Consider the following 24,808-nt stretch of genomic DNA (forward strand, 5'->3'; position numbering starts at 1 on the left):
TATTTTGTTTATACTTCATGGCATAATGTATAATAACATTTTGGAGTATTTGAGAGATATGATGAAACATTATAAAAATGTAAGTCTTTTCTCTTTTACAGTCTTTAAAATGAGGTCTACTGGAAGAGTGGCGAGCACTTTAATGTTTCCTGGTAGACATGTCTCCAAGTTAATGTGGTCCCCAATTTTAAAAGATGTGAAGAATTAAATTTGCTGATCAGTCTCTCGGCTAAGGTGTAATTCTGACTCCTTCCATTAAGTTTCCCCCCCTCCCCTTTTAGTATAACAACTGGCACTGGGCTACTGTATCGTACAAAAATATGGGGTAGTGCTTCAAATCCATAACGTGGATGCAAATGCAGTTTCTGACAAAACATGAAACTCCAGAAGTCTACCATGGTATTATTGTCTTTTAAAACTTTTATTAAAGTTTTTACTTTAAGGTCTCCGCTTCTCCCAAAAATCGGGGCTTGGACTTGATAGAGCTGAGCTGAATTTAGATTGTGCAGCCTGAGCATTGGCCATGTATGTAATTTCTACAGCTGTATCAGTACCATTCAATCAACAATATGGATTGAATATCTTTCTTTAGCATCTAGTAGTTCATGCTGAGTTTTTCAAAATTATTTGAAGACAAGCTAGATAACATATGAAAAAACCTTATTGAGATAAAGTTTATATTGAGTGTTTTAAACAGAGAAGCTGTGCGAGAGAAATGACATTGTACTACTTACACACCTGTTTACCTTTTCTGTTCTATAAATTGAAGAAAATGTATCAAGTTGAGGTAGAGAGGGGTGAGGGTGCTAATAGTTCAGTTTTCAAAAAAAGACAGCAGTTGTATTCTTAAGCCAGCTATTTAGCTTCCCTGTGTTGTTAACAGTTAGATAAGAACATAAGAAATAGGAGCAGGAATAGGCCACTTGGCCCCTCGAGCCTTCTCCGCCATTCAATAAGATCATGGCTGATCTAGGGCTCAAAGCCACTTCCCAGCCCACTCCACATAACCCTTCACTCCCTTATCTTGCAAAAATTTGTCTATCTCCACTTTAAATGTATTTAATGACCCAGCCTCCACAGCTCTCTGGGGCAGAGAATTCCACAAATTTAGAAAGCTCTGAGAGAAGAAGTTCCTCCTCATCTCAGTTCTAAAAGGGCGACCCTTTATTCTGAGACTGTGCCCCCGAATTCTAGATTTCCCCATGAGGGGAAACATCCTCTCTGCATCTACCTTGTTAAACCCCCTCAGTATCATATGTTTCGATAAGATCACCTCTCATTCTTCTAAATTCCAATGAGTATAGGCCCAGCCTGCTCAACCTTTATTATAAGTCAAACCCCTCACCTCTGGAATTAACCTAGTGAATCGTCTCTGAACTGCCTCCAATGCAAGTATATCCTGCCTTAAATAAGGAGACCAAAACTGTACGCAGTACTCAAGGTGTGGCCTCACCAATACCTTGTACAGTTGTAGCAGGACTTCCCTGCTTTTATATTCCAACCCCCTTGAAATAAAGGCCAACATTCCATTTGCCTTTTTGATTACTTGCTGTACCTGCATGCTAACTTTGTGTTTCATGCACAAGGACCCCCAGGTCCCTCTGAACTGGAGCATTTTGTAATCTCCATTTAAATAATAGTTTGCTTTTTTATTTTTCCTGCCAAAGTGGATAACCTCGCACTTTCCCACATTATACTCCATCTGCCAAATATTTGCCCACTCACCTAGCCTGTCTATATCCCTTTGCAGATTCTTTGAGTCCTCTGTACAACTTGCTTTCCCACCCATCTTTGTATCATCCGCAAACTTGGCTACATTACACTCAATCCCTTCATCCAAGTCATTAATGTAGGTTGTAAATAGTTGGGGCCCCAGCACCGATCCTTGTGGCATACCACTAGTTACCGTTTGCCAACCAGAAAATGACCTATTTATCCCGACTTTCTGTTAGTTAGCTAATTTTCTATCCATGCTAATATATTACCCCCAACTCCGTGAGCTCTTATCTTATGCAGTAACCTTTTATGTGGCCCCTTATCAAATGCCTTCTGGAAATCCAAATACACCACATCCACTGGCTCACCCTTGTCCACCCTGCTTGTTACATCCTCAAAGAACTCCAGCAAATTTGTTAAACATGATTTCCCTTTCCTAAAACCATGCTGACTGTTTGACTGCAGTATGTTTTTCTAAATGCCCTGCTACTGCTTCCTTAATGAAGGACTCCAGCATTTTCCCAACAACAGATGTTAGGCTAACTGGTCTATAGTTTCCTGCTTTCTGTCTCCCTCCTTTCTTAAATAGGGGTGTTACATTAACTGTTTTCCAATCCGCTGGGATCTCTCCAGGGTCCAGGGAACTTTGGTATATTGCAACCAATGCATCCACTATCTCTGCAGCCACTTCTTTCAAGACCCTGGGATGCAGGGCATCTGGTCCAGGTGATTTGTCGTCTTTTAGTTTCATTATTTTACCGAGTACTATTTCCTTAATGATAGTGATTGTCTTTAGTTCCCCACTCCCTGTGGCCCCTTGATTATCCATTATTGGGATGTTGTTAGTGTCTTCTACAGTGAAGATGGATGCACAATATTTGTTCAGAGTCTCTGCCATTTCCCTGTTCCCCATTATTAATTCCCCAGTCTCATCCTCTAAGGGACCAATGTTTACTTTAGCTACCCTCTTCCTTTTTATATACCTGTAGAAGCTCTTACTATCTGTTTTAATGTTTCTTGCCAGCTTACACTCTCAATTCATCTCTCTCTTTTGTTTTAGTCATCCTTTGCTGTTTTTTTAAAATTTCCCAATCCTCTGGTCTCCCACCAACCTTGGCAACATTGTATGCCTTCGTTTTCAATTTGATACCATCCTTTACTTCCTTAGTTAGCCACGGATGGTGCTCCCTTCTCTTAAAATCTTTCTTTGTCACTGGAATATATTTTTGTTGAGAGTTATGAAATAGCTCCTTAAATGTCTGCCACTGCATTTCAACTTTCTTACCCTTTAATTTGTTTTTCCAGTCCACTTTAGCCAGTTCTGCCCTCATGCCATTATAATTGCCTTTGTTTAAGATCAGGACACTGGTTTGGGATACAACTTTCTCACCCTCCAACTGAATTTGAAATTCAACCATGCTATGATCACTCTTTCCTAGAGGATCCTTTACTATGAGATCATTTATTAATTCTGTCTCATTACATAGTACCAGATCCAAGATAGCCTGCTCCCTGGTTGGTTCCATTACATACTGTTCTAGGAAAACATCCCGAATGCACTCTTATGAACAACTCCTTCAGGCTACCATGGCCAATTTGATTTGTCCAAGATAGCTGCTAATGGCTTGTACTGTGAAATAGAGGTCACAACTGTTAACACCTATGAGAGAGAGAGACATAGAGAGAAGCAGACAGATCTCTTTCCTCATTCTAATTTGATTTCTTGTTTTAAAATAAGCACAAGTTGAATTTTGGAAAGCAAACAAATCCATGAGGGAAGCGGATAGGAATGAGGAAAACTGGTTGAAGATAAGGAAGCTTCTGGCCTCTTTCCACCTGCTCTTGGAGGGGGATGAGGGGGAGGGGATGAGTAGCAGACAGTCGCTAGAGGGTTAAGGATGAAGTGAGTGACAGTAGAGTGAGGGAGGAAAAGTGGGGTTCTGCGGGTAGTTCAAGGACGAGGTGGGGTGGTGAGAGGTTTATAGGAAGGGTAGATGGTACTGGTGAGGTAAAGGGGTAGGGGACACCATGGAGTGAGGAGGTGGGGTGAGCGTATGTGATTGGGGGAGGGGATCAGAAGGGAGCTGTTGAAGGCCACACTTTCCCAACAAACCCCCAATCCAAATGCATCCATGGGATTTTTTTATGTTCACTAGAGAGGGCAGTCGGCCTCATACAAAAGACAATGCTCCAACGGTGCAGCACTCCCTCAGTACTGCACTAAAGTGTCAGCCTAGTTTATGTGCTGAAGTCTTGAGTGGGGCTTGACCCCATAACCATCTGACTTGAGGCAAATGTGCTACCATTGAGCCAAAGTTTACGCCAGTTGAGGTGCCGTCTTTTGTAATTCCCCTCAGGTGGACATAAATAGATCCCACGGCACTGTTCAAAGAAGAGCAAGGAAGTTCTCCCAGGCTCCTGGCTAATATTTATCCCTCAACCAACATCACTAAAAAAAAAAAAATGATCTCGTCTTTTATCTCATTGCTGTTTGTGGGACGTTGCGGTGCTCAAATTAGCTGCCACATTTCCCTACATTACAACCATGACTACACTTAAAGGTATTTCATTGGCTGTGAAGCGCTTTTGGACATCCTGAGGACATGAAAGGAGCTATAAAAATGCAAGTTAATTCTTTAATTGCCCACATTTAATACTTTGTAGCCTTTAATATTTCACCAACCTTTACTTCAATAAGATGCTTTGATATGAATAAAAGTTTGTTTAAAAAAATAACCTAATTTATCAGATCAAACGATTCTATATCCTGTTGTGCATTTCAAAATTAGTGCAGTATCAGTGAAAAATTAACCATGTGGACTGACAATTTCCAACAAGAAAGCTGACATTTAATAGTGATGCTGTGCATCAGAAACTGATTAATACAGCTTTAAAAGTAATTGGTAGGTCAATTGCTGTATATTATGATGATATAAAGGAAAATGTAATCTTAAACATTCATTTCTGAACAAACCAGAAAAATGTCTTGCATATTTATGACTACTTATTTGAGTAGTAGTTTTTTGCAAGTTACATATAAGTTCACACAGAACAAGGTAATTATCAGAGATTTATCTTAAGGTTTGAGCTTTTCAGCAAAATGGACTAAAGTACAGATTCCATTGGGACCAAGGCAGGAGGAAGATTTGAAATAAAAACAAAAAATGCTGGAGATACTCAGCAGGTCAGGCAGCATCTGTGAAGAGAGAAACCGAGTTAACGTTTCAGGTCGATGACCTTTCGTCAGAACTGGAGGAAGATTTGTTTTATAAGAGGTTTGCTGTAATATCCCTCTAAAACGTTTGTGTTTGGTGCCCTCATATGGTGAAACATGGTAAAACATTTTTTTAAAGATTTACAATAATTGATTTTTCTTAGTGAGGGAAGGATGCTATTTACAAAAATAACATATCAGGAATGTGCTCACTACACAGACTTCTAGAATAGTCTGTAAATACATAGAATAATTCCAAAATGTAGATGTCTTGGTTCCTATTTGTTCAGCTGTTTTAATTAAATTATGAAAATGAGGCGAGGAAAGGGAGTTATAACAACTTGCATTTATATACTGCCTTTAACATCGAAAAAATGTTGCAAGGTGCTTCACAAAAAGAACACCAAGCCAAAGGAGATATTAGGAAGCTTGGTCGAAGAGGTGGGTTTTAAGGATGGTCTTAAAGGAGGGAGGGAGGTGGAGGGGTGTAAGGAGGGACTTTCAGAGCATGGGGCCTCGGTGACTGAAAGCATAGTCGGCAAAGAGAGAGGGGGTTGCACAAGAGGACAGAGTCAAAGGAACAAAGAGTTTAGGGGAGGATGGTTGTAAGGCTGGAGGTCACAGAGATAGGGAAATGTGAGGCTATGAAGGGTTTTAAATTTGAGGCTTTGGGGGGAACCAGGAGCCAATGTAGGTCAACAATGATAAGGGTGATGGGTAAGTGGGACTTGGTGCGGGACAGGATACGGGCTGAAGTTTACAGAGGGTAGAGAATGGGAGACTGGCCAAGAGAGCATTGGATGTCGAGTCTGAAGGTGACAAGAGCATAGATGAGGGTTTCAGCAGCAGCTCGTCTGAGGCAGAGCAAAGTGAGCGATGTTGCGAAGGTGGAAGTAGGCTTTCTTTGTGATGGAAAGGATATGAGGTGAAAACTCATCTCAATTTTGATTAGTACACTGAGATTGCAAACTGTCTAGTTCAGCCTGAGATGGTGGCTGGAGAGGGGATGAAATCGGTGGCAAGGGTACTACAGAGTTTGTGGTGGAGGCCCAAAGAGGATGGCTTCAGTCTTGCCAGTGTTTAGCTGCAGGAAATTGCGGCTCATCCAAGACTGGAAGTTGGACAAGCAGTCTGACAACAGTGTTAGTGGAGGGGTTGAGAGATATAGTGGAGAGATAGAGCTCGGTGTTGTCAGCATACCTGTGGAAGCAGACCACATGTTTGCAGATCATGTTGCCAAAGGGAAGCACTTAAATGAGGAAGAGCCTTGGATAGATCCTTGTAAGATTCCAGAGGTAACTGCATGGTGGAGGGTAGAAAGCCATTGCTAGATAATGAGTGGAACCAAGTGAGGGCAGTCCCACTGAGTGGACATTGGAGGAGGATGTGTGGTCAAAAGTGCAGAGAAGTCGAGGCAGACAAGGAAGAAAAATAGACCATGGTCAGCGTCACAGAACATATAATTTGTGACTTTGGTTATGGCCATTTCAGTGCTGTGGCAGGGGCAGAAGCCTGATTAGGGAGATTAAAACATGGAGTAGCAGGAAAGATGGGCACAGATTTGGGAGGCAACAACACCTTCAAGTACTTTGGAGCGGAAAGGGAGATTGGTGATGGGAGTGGAGGTAGTTTGCAAGGACGGGGTCAGGAGTGGGTATTTTGAGGAGAGGGTGATCATGGCAGTTTTGAAAGGGAGGGGGGATAGTACCAGAGAAGAGGGAACCATTTACAACATAAGCATGGGGCCAGGAAGGGAAGTTGTGTGGTCAGCCGTTTAGTGGGAATGAGGACAAGGGAGGAGGAGGTGGATCTCATGGATGAGATGAGCTCGGAGAGGGCATGAGAGGAGATGGGCGAGAAACTAGAGAGAGATGTGGGTTTGGGCTCGGCCAGGGAGAGCCTACAGGGGGAGGTTTAGCTTGGTGGGACAGGGGAAAGTGGAAATTGTAGGGTAACACAGGAGAATGCACCTCCTCTTTAACTAGTTTATATTTTATAAATTTGCTCTTTATTTTCTTAATTCTTGTATGTCACACGTTATAGAAAGTGTAGCCAAAAAGATCACAAGAATGGATTTTCTTGTTAGAAACTTTTGGGCTGGAACCACATGGCCATTTCTTCCCACAATCTCTAGTATGCCCCTTGAATGAGTTCTCTCCAACATTCCTATCAATTAATAAAGCTAAAATGGTTATCCAGTTAGGAAACAATCAGTTATATATGGATAATAAACGTTGATGCTGTTTGGAGGTTGGGTGAGAGGTTATACATAGGACGCTTTATTCTGCATCTATTTAGCATCATATCTGACTGAAGAGTACTTGACGCTGACACTGGATGGTCAAAGTATTTTCCACTCCTTAGCAATAAAATCCCTCATATTGATAAACCCAATGCCTTTTCTCAAAGACCTGGGAGAGATAGCAACATCCAGTTTTGTCATTAATAATGCAAAACTCTTATTGCAACCATTTCAATGAAACTGGTTAGCACGCTGAGCTCCTGAACATTCCCCTTTTAAACCAGGAAGTAGAAATGGATTGCCCCTTATTATTTAAATATAAAAGCAAATGTCTAAAGAAATAAAAGAAACTGCCTACACTACATCAGTGACGATACTTCAACAGTTTTTCATTGGGGTTTTGGGACATCTTGAGGATGTAAAGGGCACTATGTAAATGGGAGTTTTTTTTCAAATGTTGGAAACCTGAAATTAAAACTGCAATTTATGAAAATATACAGCAGGTCAGTAAAGAGAAAAGCAGATGATGACCTGGATCACTGGGTCTGCTTCTGGGGAAGGTGGCACTTGTACAAGTCGGACAGGTTGCACCTGAACCGGAACGGGACCAACAGCCTTGCGGAGAGGTTTGCTAGTACAGGAAACTTTGTGTTATCCGGAGGCGAACCGTCCGGCAAGCTCGAGCCACCGGCAAAAATCGGGAGCCGTTTTTTATTCTTTTCGTTTCTTTTCTTTGCTTTTTTTGAACAGTCAAGCTCTGCAACGTCTGTAGCTAAGCAACAGCTTCAGCTAGAGACGCTACAGAAACGCTTGCCGACTGTTTAGAGGCTGTTGCTAAGCAACAGGGTTTGTTGATTCATACGGAGATGAAAATCTCCATATGTTTCAACATTAGCTCTGGAGTGTACGGCAGTTTTGAGGGGATGGCAGCAGCTCGGTGCCGGATAGCACAAAGTTTCCTGTACTGTTGGGGGGGGTTTAAACTAACTTGGCAGGGGGATGGGATACGGAGTGGAGCTATAGTAGGGGGTGATGCACAGCCAAATATAGAGGAAAAAACAAGTCAGCCTGGAAGGCAGAGCAACTATGTAACGGCACAAGGGAGTATGGCGAGGCTGGATGGCATTTATTTTAATGCAAGGAGTCTTGCGAGTAAGGCAGATGAATTGAAGGTGTTGATGAACACATGGGAGTATGATATTGTTGCTATCACAGAGACATGGTTGAGGGAGGGGAGGGACGGGACTGGCAGCTCAGTATTCCGGGGTATAGAATCTTCAGGTGAGACAGAGGGGGGTGTAACAGAGGAGGGGGTTCTGCAATATTAATCAAGGAGTCAATTACTGCTGTAAGGAGGGATGATATCTTAGCAGGTTCCTCTAATGAGGCCATATGGGTAGAACTTGAAAACAAAAAGGAGGCAAGCACTTTGCTGGGAGTGTACTATAGGACCCCAAACAGTCAGGGGAGATAGAGGAACAGATATGTAGGCAAATCTCAGAAGTGTAGAAATAATAGGGGATTTCAACTTCCCCAATATTAACTGGGATAGTCAGAGCGTGAAAGGCTTAGAGGGTGCAGAATTCTTAAAGTGCATCCAGGAGAGCTTTTTGAGCCAGCATGTAGAAAGTCCTACAAGAGAGGGGGCGGTACAGGACCTAATTCTAGGGAATGTAGTCAGGCAAGTGGTAAAAGTGTCAGTAGGAGAGCATTTTGGTGACAGTGACCATAATTCGGTGAGATTTAAGGTAGTCATGGAAAAGGACAAAAATGGACCAGAAGTAAAGGTTCTAAATTGGGGGAAGGCCAATTTTAATATGATAAGGCAGGATCTGGCCAAAGTGGATTGGGATCAGCTACTTGTAGGAAAATCCATCAGAGCAGTGGGAGTCTTTCATAAAGGAAATAGAGAGTACAACGCCAACATGTTCCCGTAAAGGTCAAGGGTGGGACCAACAAACCCAGGGAACCCTGGATGTCAAGGGATATACAAGATGGATTAGGAAAAAAAAGGGAAATTATTGGGAAAAATTCTAAGAGACAGAATTAGTCTCCACTTGGAGAGGCAGGGATTAATCAGGGATAGTCAGCATGGCTTTGTCAGGGGGAGATCATGTCTGACCAATTTGATTGAAATTTTTGAGGGGGTGACTCGGTGTGTGGATGAGGGTAGTGCAGTTGATGTAGTCTACATGGACTTCAGTAAGGCTTTTGACAAAGTCCCACATGGGAGACTGGTCAAGAAGGTAAGAGCCCATGGGATCCAGGGCAATTTGGCACATTGGATCCAAAATTGACATAGTGGCAGGAGGCAGAGGGTGATGGTCAAAGGTTGTTTTTGTGACTAGAAGTCTGTGTTCAGTGGTGTCCCGCAGGGATCGGTGCTGGGTCCTTTGCTGTTTATAGTTTACATTAATGATTTAGATATGAATGTAGGAGGTATGATCAGTAAGTTCACAGATGACATGAAAATTGGTGGAGTGGTAAATAGCGAGGAGGGAAGCCTCAGGCTACATGACGATATAGACGGGATGGTTAGATGGGAAGAACAGTGGCAAATGGAATTTAACCCTGAAAAGTGTGAGGGATGCATTTTGGGAGGACTAACAAGGCAAGGGAATACACAATGAATGGTAGGACCCTAGGAAGGACAGAAGATCAGAGGGACCTTGGTGTGCATGTACATAGATCCCTGAAGGCAGCAGGACAGGTAGATAAGGTGGTTAAAAAGGCATATGGATACTTGCCTTCATTAGCCGAGGCATAGAATATAAGAGCAGGGTGGTTATGATGGAGCTGTACAAAACGCTAGTTAGGCCACAGTTGGAATACTGTGTGCAGCTCTGGTCGCCACACTATAGGAGGGATGTGATTGCATTGGAGAGGGTGCAGAGGAGATTCACCAGGATGTTACCTGGGCTGGAGCGCTTCCGCTATGACGAGAGATTGGACAGGCTGGGGTTGTTTTCCTTAGAGCAGAGAAGGCTGAGGGGGGACCTGATTGAGGTGTACAAAATTATGAGGGGCGTAGATAGAAAGGAACTTTTCCCCTTAGAGGGGTCAATAACCAGGGGGCATAGTTTCAAGGTCAAGGGCAGGAGGTTTAGAGGGGATTTGAGGAAAAACTTTTTCACCCAGAGAGTGGTTGGAATCTGGAACTCACTGCCTGAAAGGGTGGTAGAGGCAGGAACCCTCACAACATTCGAGAAGCATTTAGATGAGCACTTGAAACGCTATAGCATACAAGGCTATGGACCAAGTGCTGGAAAATGGGATTAGAATAGACAGGGCTTGATGGCCGGCATGGGCACGATGGGCCGAAGGGCCTCTTTCTGTGCTGTATAACTCTATGACTCTCTGGCTTTTTGGGTGTGTTCTTTCCATTGACTGAAGGCAGCACTCCCCATTCATGATGTCGCCGAGGCCAGAAAATTGAGTTATAACCAACGTTCCGGCGCAAAGTAAAGCAAATAAAAGGTTGAATTGGGGTAAAACTAATATCGGTAGTTTACATTCAATCTCTTAGTAATGTGTGTAAATGTTGCACATTAAAAATTTGACTCATGTACTTCTGGCACCATGTCAAATCTTCGATATCTGAGCTTAACAGAAACTGCTGGAGATCTCTCAAAGATCTGGTCAAATAAAAATAAGATTGGCATTTAGTGACAAAACAACTTAACCCATGTTAACACGACTTGCAAAAACGCTTTTACCTAATATGCACAAGTATTGCTGAACCTTAACAATGTTGTCAAAAGCTTGGTTTGATGAACGCAATTTTATTTTTCACTGTTCAGATACAGCATTAAATAATGTTATATCGAGGTTCACTGCATTTTTTAATGGTAACATGGCTTAACTTTATAATCTTGTTAAGAATCTACATGCAGTGTTCCAAAATAGCAGTTAGAATCAGTGTGGTTCTGATGATACTGAAGCTAATCTTTAGAAAGGCAGTTCTGTCCTGAGTGGGATGTGAAAAAGTAGAACATGTACAAATCAAACTTTATGAATCATGCAAATTTTACAATATTCATATTAGTATTTTCTAGGTCTTTCTAACTCTGGTTCAGCATGTTAGCATGTATTAAAATCAGATGTGAGCTAGATAGTCTTAAGTTCTTACAGTAAAAAAGAGCTAAAGGACAAAACTGATTTTACTTTATAATATATCTTGTGTTTATGGTGTGACTGTCAAATCAAATCTCTCACTCCTTCCTCATTGGTTAGGTATTTTTTCTCTCATTTGTTAAGTCTCTGAGTTTGTCTCCTTTCTAATTGGTTATTTCTTACTTTTGTTATTCACCAGCTATATTACCCAACCCTTTCTCTCCAGTTTAAATTTTCTCCCCATCACATTCCAGCAAAATATTGTCTGAGATACAGCGGCAACGACAATTTCCCACTAATCCCACTATAAAACTCCAAACATAAAATTTATCACAAAAAAAGCAAACTTATCCATAAACGTTTTTTCCCCAATAACTGTCTCGCCTCTAATTTCCATAAGTAACACGTTGCACTTTATTACTCCAAGTATGTCCAACCCATTCTTCAGGAATCCCACTTGTTGAATTGATTCTATTTTTAATGTAAAAGAGAACGAGAGACCCTATCCATTGAAGGGACAAGAGAAAGGTAGACCATATTATGGTGAGTGGAGAGAGAACCTGTTGGGTGAAGAGAGACTTTTGAAGTGTAATCTTTCAGGGTTGTTACAGGGTCATGGTTGAACTGAGTAGTGTGCTCTTAATCAAGTTCTCATCTAATATGACTTCCCAGTAGAAAACAATTTTAGTGGACATTTATAGGCTGCAGGTCAGATGGTGTAAAGATTGAAAAGGCCAGGTGCATTCTACAGCTTATATGCATAACTAATCTGGATGCAACCAAAACTTATTACCTTTGTCACAGTGAATGTAATCCAATTGAATACAAAGTACAGCACAGTGGTTAAACAGTACACTGGGTTGATGATCTTAGTTTTAGTTTGTTGCTTAATGAAATAGACAGCTGGAGTTGTGGAATAAATCTGACCAGACTACAAATATTTAACTACAATTGGAAAAGAAACTGGGAGTTTTCTTGATTTTATAACGCCTTGATTTAAAAATTCTCATTGTTTTTAAATCCCTCCATGGCCTTGCCCCTCCCTATCTCTGTAGCCTCCTCCAGCCCTACAACTCTCCAATTCTGGCCTTGTGCACTTCCCCAATTTTCCACAAGATCCTACAAATAGCAATGAAATAAATCCAATTTAAGTTGTTTTGGTTGAGGGATCGATGTTGGCCAGGACACCAGGTAAACTCACCTGCTATTCTTTGAATAGTGCCATGGGATCGATTGCACCTGCCTGAGTGGGCAGACAGTGCCATCCAAAAGTTGGCACCTCCAACAATGCAGTACTCCTTCAGTACTGAACTGAACCTAGGTTATGTGCCTTAGTCCTGGAGTGGAGTTTTAACAGGCAGGTAAGAGTGCTACCACTGAGCTAAGGCTGGCATTGTAAATTGTAATGTTAAGACAAGTGAATGCTGGACTTTAAAATGTGATTAAAGGTTGCCTCATGTAATGACTTATCTCATTCTACAGTACATACCAAATAAATTCCTCCTTGACCTGAAGTTATGTGTACCTTTTCCAGATTTGTTTTGGGAACTTGATTCCAAAGGCTCATGCCAGGGTTGAAGGCCGTGGATCAAGCAAAGCTATTTTATTTGAGATTTATCTCCCAGTGGCCATCCAGAAGAGTTCAGCTTTATGGTCCTGCAAGGTAATGCATGAGTCATATAGATTGTCATCAGTAGTACCTGCAAGAGCCCCATGACAGACTCCTGCAACTTCAATTGGGTAACGTTTCAGTGAAAACATTCTTCCAAATTTCAGCATTTAGAGGTTTACCAAACTACAAATGTTTTAAGGATTAGACCAATAGTCTAAAGATCCCAGTGAATATCAGGCAATAATTATGAACAAGGTCTCTCAGTTGAATACTGGTATCAAATAAAACAAAGTCTTTAACCACTATGTATATTAAAATTGTTATTCATGTAGCATGAAGTATAGCCAATAGGACTTATGATAATATATAGTTGATCATATTAAATGGGCGCTGATCAACAGTTACATCACCCATGACCCTCGATAGGAAAAATATGCCTGGCTAAAATAGAGAAAAGGAGTAAAATAATGATAAGCATCAGGGTCCAAGATTAAAGGTTTAGTTACTAAGAGCATGCTGCAGAATGTTGTGTAAGATGCCCTTACTCTGATTAGTGTGAAAAAAATCTCCTCTGTTATGTATTGATCCTAGGAGCAGGAGATGGGAGTTTTCTGTTGTGTGCCAAACTCCAGCATTAGGCACATACAGGTTTTGCGTAACAAATAAGTTGTCAATCATGATAAGGGCCCAGCCTTAATGACTCTAACAGCTTTTCCAGTTATTGGAATCTTGTTTATTCCACATAGTTCAGATGCAATTACCAAGCCAAAGAACATTTGTAACTGAAGCCTGCTTGCTGTCCTTTGCTGTGGGAGTGCCCAATAGGGTTCTGGCATTAGGTGACGGGTTTTGTGAGGTCATTTTGGTTATTCAAGCTGAACTGTGTTTTACTTTCAATATTTAGGAGCATTCATCCCTATGTGGTCTAAATGAGAGAATATTATACTGTAGCCAGTTCTCCTTACGGAAAGACTAATGATTTTTTTTTAAAATGATACAATTGGTGATTTTTAGATGGCAGTAGAGAGGAGAAAATATTATAATAGCTTCTTGTGTAATCACTGTTAATTACAACAGTGACTGCACTCAAAGTACTTCATTGGCTGTTAAGCGCTTCGAGACGTCCAGTAGTCGTGAAAGGCGCTGTATAAATGCAAGTCTTTCTTTCAGGAAAAGTGCATTTTAGGAAACTTGTTCTCTGTAGTCACTGAGGCCTGGGTTATTCAAAATATAATTAACTACTAACATATGAGTGATGAGCTTCAATGAGCCCAATGTTCATATGTAAGTGGTTAGGAGACAAAATCGGGCCCATGCATTTACGGTGGCATAGTGGTTACTGGACTAGTAACTCAGAGGCCTGGAGGAATGATCCGCAGACCTGAGTTCAAATGTCACCAGAGCAGCTGGGGAATTTAAATTCAGTTAATTAAATAAATCTGGAATAAAAAGCTAGTATCAGTAATGCTGACCATGAAACTATCGGATTGTCGTAAAAACCCAACTGGTTCATCAATGCCCTTTAGGGAAGGAAATCTGCCATTTTTACCTGATCTGCCCTATATGTAACTCCCGACCCACAGCAATGTGGTTGACTTTTAACTGTCCTCTTGAAATGGCCTAGCAAGCCACTCGGTTGTAACAAACCACTATGAAAAACCAGAAGAATAAAAACGGATGAACCACACGATATCAACCGAGACACTGGCTACGGACATAACAGCGGCACACCCAGCCCAGCCGACCCTGCAAAATCCTCCTCACTAACGTCTGGGGACTTATACCAAAAGTGGGAGAGCTAGTTAAGCAACAGCCTGACATAAGTCATACTCACAAAATCAAACCTTTCAGCCATGTCCCAGACTCCTCCATCACCATCCCTGGGTACGTCCTGTCCCACCAGCAGGTGGCGGCACAGTGGTATACAGTCGGGAGCGATTGGCCCTAGAAGTACTCAACATTGACTCCGGACCCCATGAAGTCTCATGGCTTCAGGTCAAGCATGGGCAAGGAAACTTCCTGATTACCACCTACTGTCCTCCCTCAGCTGATGAATCAGTACTCCTCCATGTTGAACATCACGTGGAAGAAGCACTGAGGATAACAGGGGCACCGAATGTACTCTGGGTGGGGGACTTCAATGTCCATCACCAAGAGTGGCTCAGTAGCACCACTATTGACCGAGCTGGTCGAGTCCTGAAGGACATAGCTTCCATACTGGGCCTGCAGCAGGTGGTGAGAGAACCAAGATGAGGGAAAAACCTACTTTACCTCGTCCTCCCTAATCTACCCGTCGCAGATGCATCTGTCCATGACAGTATTGGTAGGAGTGATCACCGCTCAGTCCTTGTGGAGAAGTAGTCCTGTCTTCACACTGAGGACACCCTCCACCGTGCTAAATGGGATAGATTCAGAACAGATCCAGCAGCTCAATACTGGGCATCAGCAGCAGCAGAATTGTATTCCACCACAATCTATAACCGCAAGGCTTGGCATATCTACGCTACCATTACCATCAAGCCAGGGGGCCAACCCTGGTTCAATGAGGACTGCGGAAGAGCAACACAGGACTACAGCGGAAGCAGCATGATATAGCCAGAGCTAAGCGATCCCACAACCAACGGATCAGATCAAAGCTCTGCAGTCCTGCCACATCCAGTCGTGAATGATGGTGGGCAATTAAGCAACTAACAGGAGGAGGAGGCTCTATGAATATCCCCATCGTCAATGATGGCAGAGCCCAGCACGTGAGTGCAAAAGACAAAGCTGAAGCATTTGCAACTATCTTCAGCCAGAAGGGCCTAGTGGCTGATCCATCGCGGCCTCCTCCTGAGGACCCCACCATCACAGAAGTCAGTCTTCAGCCAATTCAATTCACTCCACGTGATATCAAGAAATGGCTGAGCACACTAAATACAGCAAAGGCTATGGGACCTGACAACATCTCGGCTGTAGTGCTGAAGGCTTGTGCTCCAGAACTAGCTGCGCCTCTAGCCAAGCTGTTCCAGTACAACTACAACACTGGCATCTGCCTGACGATGTGCAAAACTGCCCAGGTATGTCCTGTCCACAAAAAGCAGGACAAATCCAATCTGGCCAATTAACACCTCATCAGTCTAATCTCAATCATTAGCAAAGGGATGGAAGGTGTCGTCGACAGTGCTATCAAGCAGCACTTGCTCACAATAACCTGCTCACCGATGCTCAGTTTGGGTTTCACCAGGACCACTTGGCTCCAGACCTCATTACAGCCTTGGTCCAAACATGGACAAAAGAGCTGAATTCCAGAGTTGAGGTGAGAGTGACTGCCCTTGACATCAAGGAGCCCTAGTAAAACTGAAGTCAATGGGAATCAGGGGGAAACTCTCCACTGGCTGGAGTCATAACTAGCACAAAGGAAGATGGTTGTGGTTGTTGGAAGCCAATCATCTCAGCCCCAGGACATTGCTGCAGGAGTTCCTCAGGGCAGTATCCTAGGCCCAACCATCTTCAGCTGCTCATTAATGACCTTCCCTCCATCATAAGGTCAGAAGTGCGCTGATTGCACAGTGTTCAGTTCCATTCGCAACTTCTCAGATAATGAAGCAATCCATGTCCACATGCAGTAAGACCTAGATGACATTTAGGCTTGGGCTGATGAGTGGCAAGTAACATTCGCGGCAGGCAATGAATATCTCCAACAAGCGAGCATCTAACCACCGCCCCTTGACATTCAATGGCATTACCATCACCGAATACCCCACCATAAACATCCTGGAGGTCACCATTGGCCAGAAATTTAACTGGACCAGCCACATAAATGCTGTGGCTACAAGAGCAGGTAAGAGACTAGGTATTCTGCGGTGAGTGTCTCACCTCCTGACTCCCCAAAGCCTTTCCACCATCTACAAGGCACAAGTAAGGAGTGTGTTGAACTACTCTCCACTTGCCTGGATGAGTGCAGCTCCAACAACACTCGAAGCCATCCAGGACAAAGCAACCTACTTGATTGGCACCCCATCCACCACCTTAAACATTCACTCCCTCCACCACCATTGCACCGTGGCTGCAGTGTGTACCATCTACAAGATGCACTGCAGCAACTCACCAAGGCTTCTTTGGCAGCACCTCCTAAATGCGCATCCTCTACCACCTAGAAGGACAAGGGCAGCAGATGCATGGGAACACCATCACCTCAAAGTCACACACCATCCTGACTTGGAAATATATCACCGTTCCTTCATCATGACTGGGTCAAAATCCTGGAACTCTCCCCCTAACAGCACTGCAGGAGTACCTTCACCACATCAACTGCAGCGGTTCAAGAAGGCAGCTCACCACCACCTTCGAGGGCAATTAGGGATGGGCAATAAATGCTGGCCTTGCCAGCGATGCCCACATCCCTCGAACAAATATATTTTAAAAAATTACTAATGGAGATAACATTTGGTCAACAGCGATGCAAAACTTCACATTTTCTATTGTGGTCTGAGAGCGCAATGCGTTATGCTATATATTGGATTGCTAACACCAAAATGGTCAGGAATCCAAACATCATTACAATACTGTGACAAATCTGAAATAAAAACAAAATGTGGAACACTCAGCAGGTCAAACAGCATCTTTGGAAAGTGTGGTAAACCACTGCTAACTCTGTACATGTCTGTGTGGTTAAACCACTGTTAACTCTGTACAGGTCCGGGCATGTCTCCGCCCCTGGCTCCACCCCTAAGCCCGGGTATAAAGGTGACTCACCACCCTTCCCCCGGGAGCTCTTAGGATGGATCCACTAGCAGAGGCATGCTCCAGTTCTTAGTCAATAAAAGCCTACTTCGTATAAGTTCAACTCGTAGTCTTTGGTGTTGTTGATCGTGCATCAATTTTATTGACTAAATTTTCGACATGGAGAAAATCTTGAAGCCGGAACGTTTAGACCTGGATCCTCAAGCAGCAGATGCAGCCAATAACTTTGAACACTGGCTGAGCTGTTTCGAAGCCTTCCTGGAGGCCTCCAGCACTACCGTCACTACAGATGACGCGAAGCGGCCTGTCTTGAACTCACGGGTGAGCCACCGAGTCTACTCGATCATCCGAGACGCCACAACTTACGCGGCCGCCATCGCGACGCTAAAGGAACAATACGTGAGGCCTGTTAACGAGGTCTACGCCAGACACCTCCTGGCTACACGAAAACAGCGCCCCGGGGAATCGGGCGCTGAATATTTACTGGCACTGAGAGTCCTCGGCCAGGCCTGTAATTGCAAAGCAGTGACGGCCAAGGAATGCACGGAAGACCTGATCCGAGACGCCTACGTAGCCGGCATCAGGTCCAACTATACACGGCAGAGGCTGCTGGAACAGAGGGGGCTCGACCTGCAGAAGACGGTGGCCCACGCTAACTCGTTAGACGTGGCCCTCCAGAACATGGACGCCTACCCCCCTGACCGGATGGCCACGTGGATGTCACGGGAGCAGCCATCTTGGGACCCGGTAAGGCCACAAGCCGCCAGCAGCCCAACTACAGCTGCAATGACCAGAGGCCAGAAATGCTACTTCTGCGGCCAGGCCAAGCACCCCAGACAGCAATGCCCAGCAAAGGACGCGACCTGCTCCAAATGCGGCAAGAAAGGCCACTATGCGAGAGTGTGCAGGGCGAAATTGACCCCCAATTCCAGCAGCGCCGCGTGTGAACCGTGCAGGCTGCCATTTTGGACTCCACCAACCACGTGTGAGCCGTGTGGGCCGCCATTTTGGGCACCACCAGCCGCGGGGGAGCCGCCACCTTGGACACCATTTCGGGACCAGGCCCCCGGCGCGGGCGAATACTACAGCGATCCACCGACCTTGACGATGGCCTCCATCACCCTGGACCAATCTAGGCCCCATCAACTAGCCAGGTCCATGATGAACGTAAAGGTAAATGGCCATGCCACAAATTGCCTTTTCGACTGCGGAAGCACGGAGAGCTTCATCCACCCCGACACGGTGCGACGCTACTCCCTATCGGTTATGCCCACATGCCACCAGGTCTTTATGGCCTCAAAGTCCCATACGGCGGACGTCGGCGGCTACTGTGTAGCGACTCTGACAGTGAACGGCGTGGAGTACAGAGATTTTAAATTCCTCGTCCTGCCACAGCTCTGCGCTCCCGTACTGCTAGGATTAGACTTCCAGTGCCATCTGGAGAGCACCACAATGGCATATGGCGGGCCCCTGCCCCCACTTACAGTCTGCAGCCGGCAGAATTTAAACACGGTGCCGCGCAAAGTATGCAGCCTGTCCACCCTGAAGGTCAAACCCCCCCCCCCGTTGTTCGCTAACCTCGCCAAAGACTGCAAGCCAATTGCTACTAAAAGCAGGCGGTACAGTGCCGGGGATAGGAGCTTTATTAAATCAGAAGTAGAAAGACTCCTGAGGGAAGGGATTATCGAGGGCAGCACCAGCCCATGGCGAGCCCAAGTGGTGGTAGTGAAGACCGGCGAAAAACAGCGCCTGGTTATTGATTACAGCCAGACGATCAATCGATACACGCAATTAGACGCATACCCACTTCCCCGCATATCTGACATGGTCAACCAGATAGCACAATACCGGGTATTCTCGACGATTGATCTGAAGTCGGCATACCACCAGCTCCCCATCAGGCCTGAGGGCTGCCAGTACACGGCCTTCGAGGCTGACGGTCGCCTCTACCACTTCCTCCGAGTCCCCTTCGGCGTCACCAACGGGGTCTCGGTCTTCCAAAGGGAGATGGACCGGATGGTTGACCAGAACGCGCTGCAGGCCACCTTCCCCTATCTAGACAACGTCACCATCTGCGGGCATGACCACGACGCCAACCTAGAAAAATTCCTCCGTACGGCCCAACGGCTGAATCTGACATACAACAGAGAAAAATGTATGTTACGCGCCTCGCTATTCTTGGCTGCGTGATGGAAAATGGAGTCATCGGCCCCGACCCCGACCGAATGCGCCCCCTCCTGGAACTACCCCTCCCCCACTGCCTAAAAGCCCTGAAGAGATGCCTAGGGTTCTTCTCTTACTACGCCCAGTGGGTGCCCAACTATGCGGACAAAGCCCGGCCCCTCATCAAGTCAACCTCCTTCCCCCTGACAGCAGAGGCCCGTGCGGCCTTCACCCTCATAAAAGAGGACATTGCGAAGGCCACAATGCACGCAGTGGATGAGTCCATCCCTTTCCAAGTGGAGAGCGATGCATCCGACTTTGCCCTAGCTGCAACCCTTAACCAGGCGGGGAGACCTGTGGCCTTCTTTTCACGGACCCTCCAGGGCCCAGAAATTCGACACTCCTCAGTCGAGAAGGAGGCCCAGGCGATAGTGGAGGCTGTACGGCACTGGAGGCATTACCTGGCCGGTAAACGTTTCACCCTGCTCACTGACCAACGGTCAGAAGCATTTATGTTTAACAACAGACAAAGGGGGAAAATCAAAAATGATAAGATATTGCGGTGGAGGATCGAGTTATCCACCTACAACTACGATATCTTATACCGGCCTGGGAAACTTAATGAGCCCCCAGACGCCCTATCCCGTGGGACATGTGCCAACGCACAAGTCGATAGGCTACGGACCCTCCACAATGATCTCTGCCACCCGGGGGTCACCAGGTTCTTCCATTTTATTAAAGCTCGCAACCTGCCTTACTCCATCGAGGAGGTCAGGACCATGACCAGGAACTGCCAGGTCTGCGCCGAATGCAAACCGCATTTTTATAGGCCAGACAGGGCACACCTGATTAAAGCCACCTGCCCCTTCGAACGTCTCCGCATCGATTTCAAGGGGCCCCTTCCCTCCTCTGACCGCAACACGTACTTCCTCAATATTATTGATGAGTACTCCCGTTTCCCCTTCGCCATCCCCTGCCCGGACATGATCAGTGCCACAGCCATCAGGTGCCTCAACGACCTGTTCGCCATATTTGGCTTCCCCAATTACATCCACAGCGACAGGGGCTCGTCGTTCATGAGCGACGAGCTGCGCCAGTACCTGCTCGAGAAGGGCATAGCCACGAGCAGGACTACCAGCTACAACCCCCGGGGTAACGGACAGGTAGAGAGGGAGAACGCAACGGTGTGGAAGACCGCCATGCTCGCCCTAAAATCCAAGGGCCTCCCAATCTCCCGCTGGCAAGATGTCCTCCCCGATGCGCTCCACTCCATACGATCACTGCTCTGTACTGCCACAAACGCCACCCCTCACGAGAAGATGTTCGTCTTCCCCAGGAAATCCACCTTGGGGACATCACTACCGCCATGGCTGACGTCTCCGGGACCCGTCCTGCTCAGGAAACACGTGAGGAGCCATAAGACGGACCCCCTGGTCGAAAAGGTTCACCACCTCCACGCCAACCCACAGTACGCCTACGTGGCGTATCCTGACGGGCGGGAGGACACAGTCTCAATTCGAGACCTCGCACCCTCAGGTACCACCCGAATCACCATCCACTACCTCCACCCACCAGCACTACCCACGACGCACCACCGGGGTGTCTACCACGAACTGACGACATGCCGGTGCCATCCCTACCCCGAGAGGACGACACGCCAGTGCTCCGTCCCACGTGAGAAGCGGCCACGGGCAAAGAACCACCGCAACCGGCACCACGAAGATCATTACGGCAGACAAGACCCCCAGAGAGACTTTCGTATACGAACTTTTGAAACACTTCACCCCGCCGGACTCTCTTTTTAAACGAGGGGTGAATGTGGTAAACCACTGCTAACTCTGTACATGTCTGTGTGGTAAACCACTGTTAACTCTGTACAGGTCTGGGCATGTCTCCGCCCCTGGCTCCACCCCTAAGCCCGGGTATAAAGGTGACTCACCACCCTTCCCCCGGGAGCTCTTAGGATGGATCCACTAGCAGAGGCATGCTCCAGTTCTTAGTCAATAAAAGCCTACTTCGTATAAGTTCAACTCGTAGTCTTTGGTGTTGTTGATAGTGCATCAATAAGAAGGGTAAGATTATTGGCCCAGAAATTCGGGTCCGGGGCTTCCCGTGGGTGCAAGCCCCTGACCTACACTTACATATCGCACTGACATTTGAAGACTGGCCCTGCGTGGATTTCCGGTCTGTGGCCCGGCTCAGCTCCCAGCGCGCTGTGCGTGCGTGATCCAGCGGCGTACTTAGTGCGATGAGCCGGCTGGGATCACGTGAGCACTGGGGAACCAATGGGAGTTTACAAAAGTCCATTCATGAGTTAGACATAAGACCTGTCAAACTCATGAAAACTCCGGGCGCCCAAAACAGTACTTAAGCTTTAAATAAAAGTTAAAAAAAAACATCCCACTAATTAAATTAACTATTAATAACTTTAAAAAACTATTTTAAACAATTATTCAAATTTCTGCCAAAATTTTTTTTCAAGAAATCGGGTCCAAAAATACACTTACCTTACTGTAAATTCTTTAAAAATAATAAACCTGTGGAAAAAAATGTCTAACTTTAATTATTAGACCACTTACCTTTTAAAACTAAGTCCTTACGTCTGCTTTTTACATTCGTAAAAAGTGGAGGCCTTCACGCACGGACAAACCTGTCAAAAAAAAACGAAGTTCAACGCGTACGCGTTGCCTGAAACATCGCACGGGAACCGCCTCTTAACCCCTTGGTTCAGAGGAGAGGAAATGCCGGTTTTCCGCGCATGCGCTGTGCATGCTGAAATCCGGCACTTCCAACGGGCCCATGCGTGAGTACCCCGTCCGTACTCGCGCGTTGGGACCGGAATTACTGGGCCAATGTTTCAGGTTGATGACAAAATATTAACCCTACCTTCCTCTCGCAACAGATGCTGACTGACCACCTGAATATTCCACATTTTCTGTTTTTGTTTTATAACTTCATAAAACCTCGCAGTAAGACTGTCAACCCTCCCGGATTGTCTGGGATTCACCCAGAATGGGAAATGAATCTGCTAGCAACCCAGGAGAAAAGTAGAGCTTCTCTCAGGTGGCTTACGCTGTATACTTCCTTCCCCGCTGAGCTTGCATGATCTAGCAAAAGTGGATGATCTCGTGAGAAGACCTATTTCATTCTGCACTTCCCCCTTTTTAACGGAGGTGCATTCTACACATGCTGCTCTGTGCAATAGGATATCTTCTATCTCTACTGGAGGATTTCAGTGCTGAGACGTAACTGAGGCTTATTGCCTGAAGGAAGAGAGGAGGGGATGTATCTCATTATAGAATAGTATTTTTATTCCTGAATTTTTAGCAGCAATGATTTTCAGGCTCCTGTTCTTACCCAAGTTACTTTCCTCTCCCAAACTCTAGATCATAAGGATTTGGGCCCATATTTTCTGATCGGAGCCTTCCTGCGTGTGGAGGCCTCTGATCTGGAAAAAATCTACGAACTTACCTGAGGGCTCCCGAGGGGCGTACACTTCCGTTCCTGGGCCTCTCCAAACTCGAAATGCACAGGGCCCACGTATCCCAGAGGCGCATCCGGTTTTCAAGCGTCCCTGGGATCACGTGGGCCATGGGGAGCCAATAGAAGGGATAGACCTGTCAAATATATGAATGGAGATCACCCCAAAAATACTGTAAAACATTAAATAATTTTTTTTTTAAAAGCATCACATTTTAAAAATGAGTTGAAATTACAATAAATTTAGTATTTTAAACAAAAATTTAACTTTTTGAAAAAAATTAAGTTTTTTACGGGGCTAAAAATAAACTTACCTTTTTTTAAAAGTATTTTTAAATTATAAATGAGTGAAATATTTTTTTTTACTTTATTCAACCCTTATCCTGGTAAAAGCTTCACCAGGCGTAAGATTTCTAAGGGTTTTCTGCAGGTGGAGGCTCTCCAGAAAGCGGAACTACCTGCCCACAGAGGCCCTTCTCTAGGGCAGGCGTCCGATCTGTCAAGAGCATTCTTGACAGAGCGGAAATACCGGTTTTCAGCGCGTGCACTTTGCATGCCTGAAACCGGCACTTCCCATGCCCCTACGGGTATGTACACAGCTCGTACACACCCGTAGGGATCGGAATATATGGCCCAAGGTCTCTCCCTCTCCTTGCTCCCCATCTCAAAATGTCACATGATCAAACATTGTGTGAACATATCATGTGATCAAACCTCCAGGGATATATCCAGAGTTGGCAACTCTACCTGGCAGTTTATTGCAGCCATTGTGTAAGAATTGTGCTTTCTCATAAATACTTTACTTACTATACAAATATTGCAAATAAACCTTGTTACTTTATTTTCAGCCTGAAACAAAGAATTGGATGTTAATATCTCAGTATTTTAGAGTGGCTTGGAGCTAAGCAAATGTGCAGTGGACACTTTCTACAACCAGTATTTGTTAAGTCCCAAGGACAGGAGATCTCTTTAGCTGAAAAGATCAAAGAGGTCGCAGCTTCTAGATCATAGACAGCAGGAGGTCCATTTACAGGGGAGCGAACCCTAAACTTTCAAAGGCAAAGGGCTAGAAATTCATTATAGCCCAGGAATGGGCGGTATAATTAGAAAAGTTGGAGAATTAGCGCCAGGTGCTAATGCTTTAGACTGCACGAAAAATTCGTGCTCACTGCTCAAAGAAATGATTGGAGTCCTATTTCCAAGTCTTTAAGCCCAAGCTCATTGGCATTACACTCAAAGGGTGGACCATTATCAGGTGCAGTCTAATCACAAGTCATAACTGCCACAGGCTTTTTTCAGTTCTTAAAGGAGAGGTTCATTGATGCTGCAGTATTTTCAGCATTGCTGGCTGTGCAGCAGCAGGTCAAGGAGAAGGAGCCGGAGGACTAAAGCAGCTGTCCGTATGCCAGATCTATGCCCCAGGGAGAGAGCTTATGCTCTTCCTGACAAGTGGCAGGAGGCCCTAGCCGCAAGTCTTCCGCACCATGTGGAGAGAGGTAGCGCAGCGCTGTGGTCCCAAGAACCCCCACACAGTGCAGGAAGAAAT

The 24,808-nt window shown here is 45.2% G+C and overlaps 1 long non-coding RNA gene across 2 annotated transcripts in view; it reads right to left on the bottom strand.

Moving 5' to 3' along the window:
- LOC147113845 (uncharacterized) overlaps positions 1 to 23,344 on the bottom strand; it is a 37,684-nt gene extending 14,340 nt beyond the window's left edge. Inside the window, exons 1-2 of one of the 2 annotated variants that reach the window (XR_015079289.1) lie at positions 23,254 to 23,344; positions 12,775 to 12,941 (exon numbers count right to left, since the gene is read on the bottom strand). This is a non-coding gene — a long non-coding RNA (uncharacterized LOC147113845). Of the gene's footprint in view, positions 1 to 12,774; positions 12,942 to 22,361; positions 23,219 to 23,253 lie in introns of those variants that run through there. The other variant, XR_015079290.1, reaches the window with a different exon arrangement.
- Between the last annotated feature and the right edge of the window lie 1,464 nt (positions 23,345 to 24,808).

The sequence above is a fragment of the Somniosus microcephalus genome, chromosome 8, assembly GCF_052327205.1.
Source record: "Somniosus microcephalus isolate GS21.2 chromosome 8, FLI_Smic_1.0, whole genome shotgun sequence".
Taxonomy (NCBI): Eukaryota; Metazoa; Chordata; class Chondrichthyes; order Squaliformes; family Somniosidae; genus Somniosus; species Somniosus microcephalus.